Source organism: Eleutherodactylus coqui, chromosome 11 (assembly GCF_035609145.1).
Source record: "Eleutherodactylus coqui strain aEleCoq1 chromosome 11, aEleCoq1.hap1, whole genome shotgun sequence".
Classification (NCBI taxonomy): Eukaryota; Metazoa; Chordata; class Amphibia; order Anura; family Eleutherodactylidae; genus Eleutherodactylus; species Eleutherodactylus coqui.
In genome coordinates, this window is record NC_089847.1 from 7,564,669 (window position 1) to 7,580,130 (window position 15,462).

A 15,462-nucleotide genomic window follows, 5' to 3' on the forward strand; every position below is an offset into this window, starting at 1 on the left:
ACCTCAACACTTGGAGGGGGTGGGCAGAGAGGTGGGGGATTCTGTATGATCCGACAAATGAGAATCTTATATGTTACTGATGTAATCTGTTGCACGCCCATTGAAGGGCGGTTGTCATGTGTTATAATAAAAGGCTTGAGCCTCTACACATTGTAGAGACTCTCTCCCGGTTTTAGACCAGCATTTGTGTCTGATTCTGGTCGATGTGTGCACACGACACTCAATTCGGAAAGCGACAAAATACCCCAAAGCCTGCTGGAGAAATCATAATCCAGATCAGTGGCGTCTCTGGGTGGACCGAGTTAAGAGATTTTGATTTCTTTCATTCTGGAAAAATACAGAGATCGGCAGATGGCACGCAGAACTCAGGGGCCCGAAAATCTACAGAACACGGTAAGATTGCTTTATGTAAATCTACCGATGTGATCTGGGTTCTGACTGCTTTTCTGCCTGTTCCTGATCCAGAGTGATAAATCAATGAAAGGCAGGTAATATAGTTCTTTCTTACTCGGAAAAGACCACCGTTTTAACCTGCTTAAGGGGTATTTTGTATGCTGTGTCTGTTATGTCTGAGACGGTTAAAAATTGTGTATACAAGACCAAGAGATAAATTCTGTGAGGGTTAATGTGTCGGGAGGGCGGACTCGGCTGTTTAAGTCTGAGGGAACACGCCAGTGACACGTGCTCCTAGGTAAAACTAGTGTGAGGTTAGGAAGATTTATGATACGTATACTTAACTTTATGATTGAGCGTGTTATGTTCTCATATGTGGAAAGGTATTTACGGGTGAATATAGCCGTGGTGTGACGGCTGGCTCCAGAAACTCTTGGTCATTGAAAATAATCGTCAGTCTCTGTGTATAGCTAAATGTCCTGTCTAGATCGTGTACAAGGAGTGCTCTTGGGGATTACTAGTAGAGGTTGGTTGATATAAAGGTAGATGAGATATATATATACCTTGAGCCGTTGTGGGTATTCTCCAGTAATCCCGTCTGTCTGGTATTATAGAAAGAATGTGCAGTGTTTATTGTTGGGGGGAGGGCTGCTGATAAGAGTGAGCTGAAAGCTTTTTCCAATTAACCCTTTCTGTTTACTTTGTCGTTCCCTGTGTTTTGTAGAATTAATGTGCATTATAATTCTGAGTGGGAAAGAGGTTATATGGAAAGGATTTGAAGAAAGCAGATTTTACAAGAGAAACAGTACTGTGTGCAGAAACTTTGAATAGAATAGAATAAGCAGGTAGCATAGAGTTGAGCAAAGTGAGCAAGGACAAAGGTCATAGAGCTTGTCATCTGGTTGCTGAAGGCAGCAGAGTTTACTGAACATGTAGAAATGTTATACAAAGAGAAGGACCAGGAAAAGTTGCAGAAAGAAATGTTAGGTCATGGACAGATAAGATAGGTTGTAGAAAGTTTTCAGAAGATGAGCAGGAAGCCTAGCAGAAAGAAATGTGTTTTTAGATTGCTAGAAGGAGGTATAATGTAGTTAAGAGATTGAAGAGGGGAAAGCATGTAGTGGGGTATGTGTATTGCTTATGAACAATGTAATGTCTTTGTGTTGACTGCGGCCCCTCCCTGTAATGGCGGCCGCGCTTGCAATGTTTACAATCCAACATAGTGTGACTCTGCAGTAAATGTAGTGAGGCCTGCCCCCACCCTGAAGTTACTTCCCCCCATGTGCTCACTTTCAGGGTGTGTGATGTTACTTCCGGTCCCTCCCCATCCGGGACAGGACCTGGCCCCGCCCGTTCCTCCGGCAGCCATTTTGCCTCACTTGGGAGATTTGTAGCCCCGCCCCTTTCTGCCTCTGGCGGCCATTTTGCTGCATTTGGGAGGCCTATATTCCCCAATGCCACTGTATCCAGTGCTAACATCATGATTGTCTGAACAAAGGTTTTGTTTGACCAGACTTTGTTACACTCCAAGATGTGGCCACTTTGGATGTGTGATAAGTTCAGGGAAACAAACCTTTGTGGAGATGCAGCTTGGGACATAGTAGACGACTAAGCTGGTTTATAGTGCATGGAAGATTGGAGTTGATGCATGGGGGGCAGAGGCCGGGAATACATGACAGGGGACGCTCTCTCATGTTCCCAGGGGCTCTGTTTTCCACTGCCCGCTTCTCCAATGGATACTCAGACAGATGATGTTATGGAAGGCTCCTACAGATGGAATAATTTCCCTATAGTCACCCAGCAAACTTTTTCATGCAATTTGGTGAAGTAATTTTACTTTTTATGTGAAGAAAGAGGGACTGAATTGCCCAGAGTAGGATGTTAATTCATCCGTATTTTTTTAGTTTTTCTTTAAGTCTTTTGTATATTCTAGTGTCAGTCTACACTGAAGCTATAATTATATTCCGACAGGAGAGTAAAAGCTAAACGCTGGCCATACCCTGAAATACTATTACACTGGGTGACGTAAAATTTTACTTGTGTTGCGCCCCCTTGTGTTAAAAAATGCTAACTGCGACCTGAAATAAAAAAAATTTTTTTTAAAGGAGATTTTCGCTCAGACTTCGCTGCATACAATGTCACCTTGACCTACAAAGTGCTTGTTTTTGTGCCTCTTGGTTTACTAGTTTGAACGCAATGACTCTTTTTCCATTGAGTATTGCGGTTCAAAAGGGGGGAGGCATAGGTGATCTGGGTCATAGATGATCTAGGTGTTGTAGATCAGCTATTGGGTTTGAAAAAAAAATAAATAAATGATTTTGTACTACAAGATTCCGAGCCATGTGAAATAGAACATCAGAACGATTATTTAGTACCAATTCAGTAAGAAATTGCAGATATGCAAACAGTTATCAGAACCTCTGTTGATAATGCATATGTTGAGCTTTTTGCAGATGGTACCAGGGTGAGGACTGATGACTCCACATCGGATATGCAGTGGTCACACAACAAGATGTCCTAGAAGCAGAAGCTCTGCCTCCGCATGTCACAGTACAATAAGCGGAATGGAAGGCCCTCACTGAGGCGTGTAGAGTGGCGAGCGGTAAGACCGGCAATCCTTTACACTGACTCCTGGTATGCATTTGGCATAGCTCATGATTATGGCCCAATATGGAAGGCCAGACAGTTTTTTACCTTAGCAGGACAACCAATTGAGAATGGTGCAGCGGTACAGAGTTGCATGGAGGCCCTGCTTCTACCTGACAAAGTTGAGAGTTCGCACCGATTCCTACACTGGAGAGGCGAGAGACGACACCCTCGCTGACAGCGCAGCAAAGGCAGCGGCCCTCAAGCCGTGGAAGAAAGAAGAAAGATACTGACAGCATGAGTCAGTGGTAAAAAAAAAAACTTTGGACATTGACAAAAATTTGGACTTTGATATGCTAAAGACTTTTACAGTTACCAGCCAGCAAGGAAGGAAAGAATAAATGGACTAATATGGGAGCAGCAGAAACAGGACAGCGTGTGGTGAACAGTCAACAGCACTTGCCCACCACAGTTCCTGTATCCCATGATGGCCCAGCTGATGGACGCAAAGACCCACCTAGTAAAGCAGTAATGATGACGACGCTTGAAAGAGGTTGGGCGACTTCTAGGTTCTCTGTAGCTGCTGCATCATTTGTCCGGTTTAGCATGATCTATGCCATGGGTAAGTCAGGGCAGAAGTAAATTTGCCACATCACACTTGCCGGGACCACTCTACCCACTTCAGGGATTGCAAATTGACTACGTTCAGCTCCCACTTGTTGGGAAGTATGACTACGTGCTTGTTGTTGTTGATGTCTTTGCAGGTTGGAGGCCGACCCTGTTACCAAGGTAAACAAGTAGGTAACCGCAAAGAAGCTCATGAACGAGGTAAACTGTGAATATGGGGTACCAGAGGTGATTCAGAGTCAGACAGAGGTATAAACTTCGCAGGTGAATGTAACATGTCATGTCTGCTCTGGGTGTATCCCAGGCCTTTTACATATTGTACCATCTTTAGTGTAGTGGAAAGGTGGAGAGACGTAGTGGCACGCTAAAAAGTAAGATACTTAAAAATGACGCCACTTTGGAAAGACTGTCATCCAATAGCCTTATACAGTGTTAGATATGAACCCAGGGGGGATTATACATTGTCTCCCTACGAGATTGTTTGGGCTAGCCCCAAGGCTAGGTCGTTACTATCCTCAGTGGTTACAATTACAATCTGATGTGTTGACTGAGTATGTGATTTCCGTTGTTAAGGAACTAACCAAAGCCTATGCACAGGTGTTCTCTTCCAGACTCAGAGGCAGACACTGGGACACATATCTTGCAGCCTGGGGATTGGGTGTGCATCAAGAAGTTCCTCAGGAAGCACCCTCTTGAGCCCCGATTTGATGGCCCCTACCAGGTGCTTCTGACTACTGCCACAGCTGTGAAACTAGCCGAAAGACTTACATGGATCCATGCTTCATACTGTAAGAAAGCTTCAGATCCGGGAGACCAGTCTTAGTTGTGCCAAAGACATTACTCTGGTTAAGGCTAGTGAGAGAGGAGGGTGGCAACTGGAATCCTTAGTCGGAAGAATATGAGGGTATGGTTACCTTCTAGTATAACTCGTCCAATGCTTAAGTAGCCGCATATTCCTTCGACTATTGTACTGTGGTCCCGTGTCTAGGCGCAAGATCCCACCGCAGGCCAGATTTAGCCCAGTCCGGCTGGTTATATGACTTATATACCCGGGGAATACAATATGTTTGCGCCACTGATAACGTCTGGGGAGAAGACTGCCGTTATTGGGGATTAGTGGGATGGAACGCAGGAACAGACTAGTCCTATAAACCGCGAAGTGCCTTAAATAAGAAAGATAGGAGCAGGAAATCCCTAATTAGTCGTATAACCCTCCTTGAGAATAATAAGGACAGCAGGTATTGGAAGGCTGAACTTAGTATGTTGCTTGGTTTTAATGCGGTTTTTACATTAACCATGGGAGATCCAAGCCCGGGGGACGGGGAGACTTATAGTCTGGGGACATACCGGTATGGGAGGACAGATCCTTTAGGGAAGTTTAAAATAAGGGATATGGTAGATGCAGCCGAATGGAAGCCTTCACTTAGTCCCGTGCCCATAATTAACCCCCTCCGCCGTAAGATAAAGATCTTGACGAACATGATGATCATAGCCGACCCTACCTTTTGAGGACACCTTGACAGTAGCGACTGGCTACTCTGACCAGAATCTCTGGTTGGAGTTGATGAGGTACAATGCTAACAGGAGCAACAAGTCTAACTGTTGCGTGTGCGGTAGTGCCCGACCACACTCGGGGATGGTCCCCCTAAATCTCCCTGTAGATGCTGAAGAGTGGTTTATTAGTCTCTTCACGAACATTTCCGCTAATTTCACTGTCCGTGAGAAATGGAAGAAGGAATACTCTATAACTACTTAAGTGTTTTGCACCGGAGAGAGTATTACTGACTACCCTGGAAACTACACTTGCCAGGCAAATAGGCAGGGTGGAGGGAGATTTTTGGGGAACTCACCAACGGGTATTGCTCCTCCTACAGTATGATAGGAGGGGAATAGATGCAGAATCAGGTCCAGTCCTTAGGAGACGTTTACTGGCTTTGTGGAGACATGAGGTAGAGGACCCGCCTGGAGGGTAATTGGACAGGGGAGTGTGCCTTAGTAAAGCCCTTATGCTCCTCCACATCCTGTCAGACACCAACGTTTCCCTTGTTTGAAAAAGATGAAGAGCCAGTTCCGATAATGCCAACCACATGCGCTACCAAAGAAAAAGGAGAAATGTACTAGTACTGTGCCTGCCCCGATCTCCTAAGATGGATTGTCAGTGGAATTCCCATTTGCCTAGGGATAGTGCAGAAGACCTTAGGTTCCGGCGAGGGCACACCCTGTGGGGTGTTAACTTGTACAGATAGAGGGTATGGATGCCCGGAAATGAGCCCAGGGAATCCATGGCCTCCCTCTGAGGTGAGGTAGGGATCCCCCCTCCTAGGAGTAGGGACTTACGGGCAGTGGGAAAACCCTGACGCAAGGGTGAGGCGACTTGGACGTGTTCACCATTAGGACTATCTCCAGGAGGGACACTGGTGTGGGTGAAGATTAGGGAGTCCCACGCCGTGCGTACCTGTGCACGCTACTAGTATTGTAACATTATGCTAGAGCGAGAAGAGAGACCCCTGGTGGTAGTTTTGATCTACACGTGTACATTGACATCATAGGATAGCCAAGGGGGGTACCTGACAAGTTTTAAAAATTAGAGATCAAGTTAAAACTAGATTCGAGTCCATTTTCCTGATCATTAGGGTAAATAAATGTTGACTGGATTAATTATGTTTATTATAATTAGCAGTGGTTTATAAATTATACTAGAGACGCCTTATAGGGACTAGTCGACCAATAGGACCTACCTCGACTATGACTTTTTTAAAAATAGAGTGACCTTAGATATGACTTTAGCTAAAAAGGGGAGTGTCTGTAAGATGATAGGGGAGACTTGTTGTACCTACATCCTAGACGACACGTGACCCGCGGGTAAAGACGCAGTTGCTATTAAGAAGCTGACCGCACTAACTAAAAGGAGCTAACTTTTGGGACCAGCACTCGCCATGGATGAGCGGGTGGTAAAGGATCCTGGCACAGACGGGCGTCGCTGTTGTATGTGAACTGATGGTTACCTTTTCTGTTCTAGTCTGCTGTGTTATCCCCTGTGTCAGAGAGACCTGTGAAACTGATGCTGGAAAAGCCGCTCCCACCATGAGTTTGCTGGATGCATCCCCAGAAGGAGTGGACAAGTCCTACACCCCCTTGAAGACCCTAAAACGAACCTTCAACGCGCTCCAGTTATAGGCTCATGCGCAGAAAACTGTGAAAATTAGATAGAAAATTAGAGGATAGACATTTTAAGGGGGGATTGTGATAGACATGATAATTATTTATAAAAAGTCTATCGATTAATATAACCCAAATGTATTTTGCTATTGTAATGACTTTTAGCTCAGGAGTTCAAAGGACACACACACAATCTAATCATAGTATTTGCTAGACAATGGATGTCTGATCTAATGTTAGTTAAGTACATAGAAGTTACACAAGTTGCACAACCAGCTTCTAAGAGTTAAGGGCCATAATGTCCTGTATATCCTTATATCCTGTGTTTAATACTGAGTGTTTGTCTAGCCCCCTTCCACTCCTCATCCTGAAGCTAGGTAAACAATGAGTCATCACTACACGGAGATGACTTCAGCTAGAGGACGAAGTCCATACCACCTCAACACTTGGAGGGGGTGGGCAGAGAGGTGGGGGATTCTGTATGATCCGACAAATGAGAATCTTATATGTTACTGATGTAATCTGTTGCACGCCCATTGAAGGGCGGTTGTCATGTGTTATAATAAAAGGCTTGAGCCTCTACACATTGTAGAGACTCTCTCCCGGTTTTAGACCAGCATTTGTGTCTGATTCTGGTCGATGTGTGCACACGACACTCAATTCGGAAAGCGACAAAATACCCCAAAGCCTGCTGGAGAAATCATAATCCAGATCAGGAGGAGGACCGGATGACGACACGCTGACACTTGGGGGGGGGGGCAGGATGACGACACGCTGACACTTGGGAGGTGGGGCAGAATGACGACACGCTGACACTTGGGGGGGGGGGGGGGACAGGATGACGACACGCCGACACTTGGGGGCGGACACGCTGACACTTGGGGGGGACAGAATGACAACACGCTGACACTTGGGGGGGGACAGGATGACACCACGCTGACACTTGGGGGGGACAGGATGACACGACACGCTGACACTTGGGGGGACAGGATGACACGACAGGCTGACACTTGGGGGAGGACAGGATGACGACCCGCTGACACTTGGGGGAGGACAGGATGACGACCCGCTGACACTTGGGGGAGGACAGGATGACGACCCGCTGACACTTGGGGGAGGACAGGATGACGACTTGCTGACACTTGGGGGAGGACAGGATGACGACCCGCTGACACTTGGGGGAGGACAGGATGACGACCCGCTGACACTTGGGGGAGGACAGGATGACGACCCGCTGACACTTGGGGGAGGACAGGATGACGACCCGCTGACACTTGGGGGAGGACAGGATAATGACCCGCTGCCACTTGAGGGCAGGATGATGACACGCTAACACTTGGGGGGGACAGGATAATGACACGCTGACACTTGGGGGGGACAGGATGATGATACGCTGACACTTGGGGGGGGGGAGATAGGATAGGATAATGACACTGACACTTGGGGAATAGGATAAGACTTCCCCTACGACCCTCTGCTCCTGGCCCGACTGTGGACCCTGCACCCACCTCAGGCTGACTGCTGCAGCTATATATATCTACATGACGCTGCGGCTACATGTCATCTCCTGGTGGCAGACAGCTGGGTCCTCCTGTAATTCAAGGGCTGAGGTGACATGCGGGCAAACGCCTCACTGTGCCACCTGTCGGGTAACTGGACACGCAGCGAGATGCCACATCACTGATCCATCTCAGAGGAGAAACGCCTTACACAACACATTAGATAGTCATCTGGTCCAACATTGGGGGGTGGAGGGGAGCGAGACAAGGAGGTGGGCAGAGGGCTAAAGTTATACAGACGAGGGACTGCAGATAGGAGTAATGCTGGAGTTCTGAGAGCCCCTACATAGAGGAACGGACAAATATATACTCTTACATATAATGTCACCAACCCTGCAATTAGCTCCTCACTTGCTGTGGAAGTGAATGTGAACTACTGCTCCCAGTTATCAGCCATTTCAGTATCAGGAGAGGCCGACTTTGGGCTCTTTTACACAGGCCAATCAATCAGATTCCTGCGATCCAGCTCAATATAAATACCCGACTGAACGACTAATGATAATGAGTTCATTTCTCGCTCGTCGATCAGTTTCTGTGGGCATAAAAACTGAAAGCTAATCGGCCGTGTAAACAGGCATTCCGCCATCTATGAACCACTGCCTGTTCACGGTCTATGTAGGCAGGGGGCCGGAAAGATCTCCAACCACATCGCCTCCATTCACAAGCGATGAGCATTCCTGTGCAAAAGCTCTACGCCTGACAGGTCATCCCAAGGAATACAATCTATCCTTCTCTGTTATCAGCCACTTCAGGACAGGTAAATACCATGTAGTGCAGTACCTTCCCTGCCCCCCATCCAGGTCATATATCCGTGTTAGGGGTGCAGCCCTATTATGACACCCAGGTTTGCTTTATTTTTTAAATGTTTGTACTCTAGTTATAGAGTATGATGGTGTGCTGGCCCTTTAAGGATATGCCGGTAGTGTAGTTGTGTCGCTGAGTTAGCTTGCAGTATATTCCCGGGTGTCCACGACATCGCTGATCTTCAGGTGGAGTTTGAGGCATCATGGCGTCATGCGGTCCCGTCTGCTGTGATCCATCACTTTGTGGCTGCATGTGCGGTATATTGGGGGGAGCTTACAACCGGATGTACCCATGGCACCAGGATGGTTGTCCCCGATACTACCCCATTTCAGCCGCCTATATCCTGAACACCGTTACCAACTATGGTCCACAGGGTTAGTGGCTCATTAAGGCAACAGTCATGATTCTGCAGACTCATGGGATGAGTCAGCCATTATTTACCAGCTGGCTATCAATAAGGACTTTGACTTGTGAGACAGTGAGTGGGTCTTATCGCCAATGGTGATGACTTAACAATGCAAGGAGAGAAGATGACTCAACTGTGCCAGAAGGATCCTCATGCACGAAGAAGATGACTTGACTCTTCTCTTGGATCCTCAAGGCCTGTAATTCACATTCAGAGGACCTAAACCTCTGCCCCTTTAAGACATCCCCTCTCCAAAAAAAGAACATTACTGAGAGAAAAAGACTTCAAGACGTTCTCTTATGTGAAGTATTTGACTTTCTGTTCAGATGCTTCTGAGATGTTCCTTTCCCAGTGTTGGCCGCACCCGTAACTCATCTCACTGCGAGGCTTCTCTAGGTCACCGGGCCTTTCAGCAGATCAGTGCCATTCATGTAAATGTGACTGCGCGGGTATACCATTAGGCAATGCCCAGCATGGTGGTCGGTATGAGTGCAGAGGGTGCAGACCTCACCTCAGTGCTGTAGTCACTTCAGACAGTGGCTCAGCAGGGATCCCGAGCAGCGGACCCCCACAGATCTGATACCAGAGGATAGGTCATCAATATCTTCATCCTAGAAAACCCCTTTAAATAGTCCCCCATTATGTCTGGTTTTGCCACCCAGGATAAGAGGGCCTGGTGTTAGTTTCCCATATCATGCCCTACAAAATGCCACTGTAGAGAATGACCCTTGTGCAGATTCTCTACCTCCCTAGTGGTGAACAACATAGTCCCCCTTTGGACGAAAGTCCTGCATATGTTCTTGCGCCTGCGTAGCAAACATGATCATGCAATCAGAGTCTGGGCGCCCCTCTCTCCAAGGGCCTGATAACAGTTGCATGGTTTGCCTCTATGGTAGGTACGGCCTTGTATGTGATCCGCAAGGATGGGTCAGCTGACCACACTGCTATGAGTCCAGCTCCATTTGGAGAAACACTTCTGTGATCAGCTGGTCCTGCCTAACAGATCACCTGTGGGAGTTACATAAAGGCTGTACGTGCCATATCAGTTAGTCTCTCTGGCTTCTGCAGGCTGTTGTTGGTTATAGTGTAAACTATGTACATTTATATTTAGTACTTCCTCTACGGTTCTAGTATCTAGTTCCTAGTCTAGTGTTCTTTTGTTTTTGCTTGTATGTTGATTGCTTTTCCGCTGTTTATATCAGTCTTCTGATTCCTCAGCGCTGCTGAAGTTTGGCTTTGTCTCTGGGTCTTGTCTAAACTATGACACCAGCACATTAAATGCCCCATTTAGATGGGACGAATGTTGGACAAACAGTGCCCGATGCTCGTCCCTTCACATATACGCTCCCATGCTCCTGCACAGGAGCTTGTATCGCTGGCTCACAGCAGGGCGGCAGGAGAAGATTTCAGTTCTTGCTCCCCCCGCCCCTCTATATTCAATTAACATAGTGGCTGTTCAATACTGAACAGCTGCCATTTACACTGCACTGCCATTGTTAAACTCATTGTTTGTGCAGCATAAACAATGAGCGATGAGTTTAACTATGACAGTGCAGTGTAAATGGCAGCCGTTCAGTATTGAACAGCAACTATGTTATCTGAAAGGAGAGGAGGGGTGGGGCAAGCAAGAACTAAAATCTTCTCCTGCTGCCCCGCTGTGAGCCAGCGATATAAGCTTCTGTGCAGGAGCACGACAGCATGTATGTGAAGGGATGAGTGTTGGGCATAGTTTGCGCAGCATTCGTCCCGTCTAAATGGGGCTTTAGTGTCCTCTTGTTGTGTGCCAGGGTGAGTGTTTCAGATGGAGTTTCCATTACACATATATTTAGCGGCACTTCAGGGACAGTGGTGTCTAATGTCAGGGTCAAGGTCAGGGAAAGATCTAGAGAAATTTGAGTTCGGGTCAGTATGCCGTTATCGGTTCACCATCATCATCTGATTACCATCACCATTTTGTTCCTGTTATCTAATGATCAGCTGGGTATTATTGTATCTTGACGCCACCGGAAGCTAGGGGTTATAGCGATCAGCTGTTAGTCCTGCACCTTTGTTACCCATTTGTGCTGATACATGCTTTATATTATCGCTCTTTCCACTGGTTGGCCATTACAGCTATCTGCCCCTGTGGGTCCTGGAGACATCTGCGTCTTGGGAGACACAATGCGTACCCAGGAAAGGCAACTGCTATAGGTGAACTCCACTTCTGCGATATGGTGCCCTGTTGACATGGTTACAGTCTGCCGGCAGCCTATAGCGTTACAGCAAGAACACGTCTCCTGTCGTATCGCTTTAATACACCTCTGTTTTGACAAAAGGAATAAGTACAATGTGCAGGGACTGCGCCGACAGCGAGGACTACCTGAGATAGTCATGTAGAGCGCAGACACTCAAGTCACTGCTGAGGCACAGGAAAGCAAACACTTCCAACCCTTTGTTTACGTTGGCGGGTGCGAGCAATGGCCCTAGAACATTAGAACGCGCTGGGTGGATCTTGTTTATTTGCTCAGCGATCATTATCTTTTGGCCCAGCACTTATCCAAAGTCAAGAGCCAATATGATAGTGTTAGAAACCTCCAGCTATTCTTAGCTGTGCCCAAACAATGGGTCAATTATGGCTTGTTGGGGCCAACCAGGAAGGAAGTGGGGGCCAACTATCAGGGGGAGCGGTGGCTTCATCCAAACATCTTATGAGCTTACAATACAGAGCAAAAAAAATCACAGAAAGGGACCAAACTTACCGATACAAGAGGGCAGGCGGAGCCGGAGCATCAATGTATCAATAGGAGCAGGAGGACAAAAGCGAAGGGAGACGTATATAATGTGTGATACATCCTTTACAATCAGCAACTAAAAAGGCCATTCCTTTTTTATACTGGAGTATAGTACAGGATAAGTAATGTATGTACGCAGTGACTACCAGCAGAATAGGGAGTGCAGCTCTGGAGTATAATACAGGATGTAACTCAGGATCAGTACAGGATAAGTAATGTATGTACACAGTGACTCCACCAGCAGAATAGTGAGTACAGCTCTGGAGTATAATACAGGATGTAACTCAGGATCAGTACAGGATAAGTAATGTATGTACACAGTGACTCCACCAGCAGAATAGTGAGTGCAGCTCTGGAGGATAATACAGGATGTAACTCAGGATCAGTACAGGATAAGTAATGTATGTACGCAGTGACTACCAGCAGAATAGTGAGTGCAGCTCTGGAGTATAATACAGGATGTAACTCAGGAGCAGTACAGGATAAGTAATGTATGTATGCAGTGACTACCAGCAGAATAGTGAGTGCAGCTCTGGAGTATAATACAGGATGTAACTCAGGAGCAGTACAGGATAAGTAATGTATGTACACAGTGACTCCGCCAGCAGAATAGTGAGTGCAGCTCTGGAGTATAATACAGGATGTAACTCAGGGTCAGTACAGGATAAGTAATGTATGTATACAGTGACTCCACCAGCAGAATAGTGAGTGCAGCTCTGGAGGATAATACAGGATGTAACTCAGGATCAGTACAGGATAAGTAATGTATGTACGCAGTGACTCCACAGCAGAATAGTGAGTGCAGCTCTGGAGTATAATACAGGATTTAACTCAGGATCAATACAGGATAAGTAATGTATGTACGCAGTGACTACCAGCAGAATAGTGAGTGCAGCTCTGCAGTATAATACAGGATAAGTAATGTATGTACACAGTGACTCCACCAGCAGAATAGTGAGTGCAGCTCTGGGGTATAATAAAGGATGTAACTCAGGATCAGTACAGGATAAGTAATGTATGTACACAGTGCCTCCACCAGCAGAATAATGAGTGCAGCTCTGGGGTATAATACAGGATGTAACTCAGGAGCAGTACAGGATAAGTAATGTATGTACACAGTGACTCCACCACCAGAATAGTGAGTGCAGCTCTGGAGTATAATACAGAATGTAACTCAGGATCAATACAGGATAAGTAATGTATGTACACAGTGACTCCACCAGCAGAATAGTGAGTGCAGCTCTGGAGTATAATACAGGATGTAACTCAGGATCAGTACAGGGTAAATAATGTATGTAGACAGGAATTCCACTTTTTAATCGTTGCACATACAAGAAAAGCACCATCCGAGCATCAGGTAGAGTCTTCCAACTTCACCCATGTCAATGTTCTAGCTTGGGTTCACTCTGGGATGATTATCCGCCGCTGTAATAAGACTATTTCCTATTTACTCTCGGCTGTCATAAAGGAAATGATTATTTCATATCTGAACGGTCAGGATAATAAAAACAAAAGCTGATATAAACAGATTGTTGCGGTGCCGGGGTATTACGCTGCCGGGGTATTACGCTGGGGTGTAGATGCAGTTAGGGAGGTCCCTGCCTGCATTATTTATGGAGACCCCAATACATACGGATGCTTTTTGCACCATACGTTTTCAGGGCTTCTAGTAGATATGATTGGTGGGAGCGCTGAATAGTTGGGGCAGAAGTATTTTCTATTCACTTTAGATCAGGTCCTTCCCCTCCCCCCCACCCCCGCCGTCCAAGCCCCACCGCACCGCGGTAGATACATAGCTATGCAAAACAGGTAAGAAAACCTTTAAAGCCTCGGCCTACTTTCTTTTCTGTGGCGGTCGATGGAAATCGCCGGGGTACCGGCAAAGGATGGACACGGCCTTAATGAATTTCCAAGGCAGAGGCTACTGAAAACCTTGCGAGTGTAACATTGTAACTTTAAGCCGAATGGTCCAGCTGTCCCTTATCCCTCCCATGCCGGCACTTGGCCTCGTCTCCGGGGATCGCGGCTTCCCACAGTGACTCAAGTCTTCTAAGAATACAACTGATGACAAAAAGAGAAATATGACTCACGGCACAGGAAAAGTACAAGCTCCATGGCCGAGGAAAGTCCTGTGCATACAGCAGAGGGGGCTGATGGAAGGATTAATAGGGGAAGACCTGGAGTCGGCCAAAGTCTACTGGGAACGATGCATCACAATGAGAGGAACCCTGAGTGTTCCGGACTCCATCGCACATCCCAAGAAAGAGTCTAGAACAGGCAGGACCCTGCTGTAGGGTGTAAAACATCATCAGGATGAGCTTTTATAGGAGCTAAACTGAGGAGGACCTAATCATTGGGGGCAAGAACCTGCACCGCGCTTCTAGAGGAACCCACCATGAGCGATTAGAAGGAAAGGGCAAACGACTGTCAGACCCATTCCTCTAAGGTTGGGTGGTGGGTCAGTTATATGACAGTATCTCATGACTTGAAGTCCTAGCTTAGACCATGGGTTCCAGCATCTATAACTAATGGCACCTAGAAATTTGTTGCAGGTGCTGAACTTTTTGGCTTTTTCCAGACCCGTGCCGCCATCTTGACCTGCTCTAGTGATGTAGGGCATTAGAATATCAGACTGCGGGCTTGTGTGAACGTCGCACCGGTGACTCCCACAAGCGGCTCGATATTTCCCACAGAGCTGGGAGTGATGACACAACGATACCTATAATTACGTGTATAGACAATGCGCCCATTGTATTCCCCTTACAACCACTAGAAGTGTGGACTGGGAGGCTGGCTCAGATTCCAGCGCTAGTGAGAGAAAGCAGCCAAGCGTCACCTCCTACAGTAGAAAAGGGTCCGCTCATTAGAGCCAAACCTGGTTTTTTAATTCCATTGTGTCTACCTAGACCGTTCACGAGTCCAATAATACGACATGCGGACCTCCTGGAGTGAGTCCCGCAGCCGGTGGCCCCTTCTGAGAGTCAGGGCTGAGCGATGCGAACAACGAGTGGCCAACCCATACTTAGGACATGGAAGACCACTGAGCTTGGCCATCAGGTCATCCCACATATCCCCGCAGCGGCTGCTACAGGTACAACTGGTCACGGCATGCCCAGCAATGATGGCTGATCACCGCTCCAGCTTCATCAACAGGTTC

General features: G+C 47.0%; 1 protein-coding gene across 3 annotated transcripts in view; it reads right to left on the reverse strand.

Moving 5' to 3' along the window:
- FHOD1 (formin homology 2 domain containing 1) overlaps positions 1–15,462 on the reverse strand; it is a 131,746-nt gene that overhangs the window by 58,473 nt on the left and 57,811 nt on the right. The gene's annotated exons all lie outside the window — the stretch shown is intronic.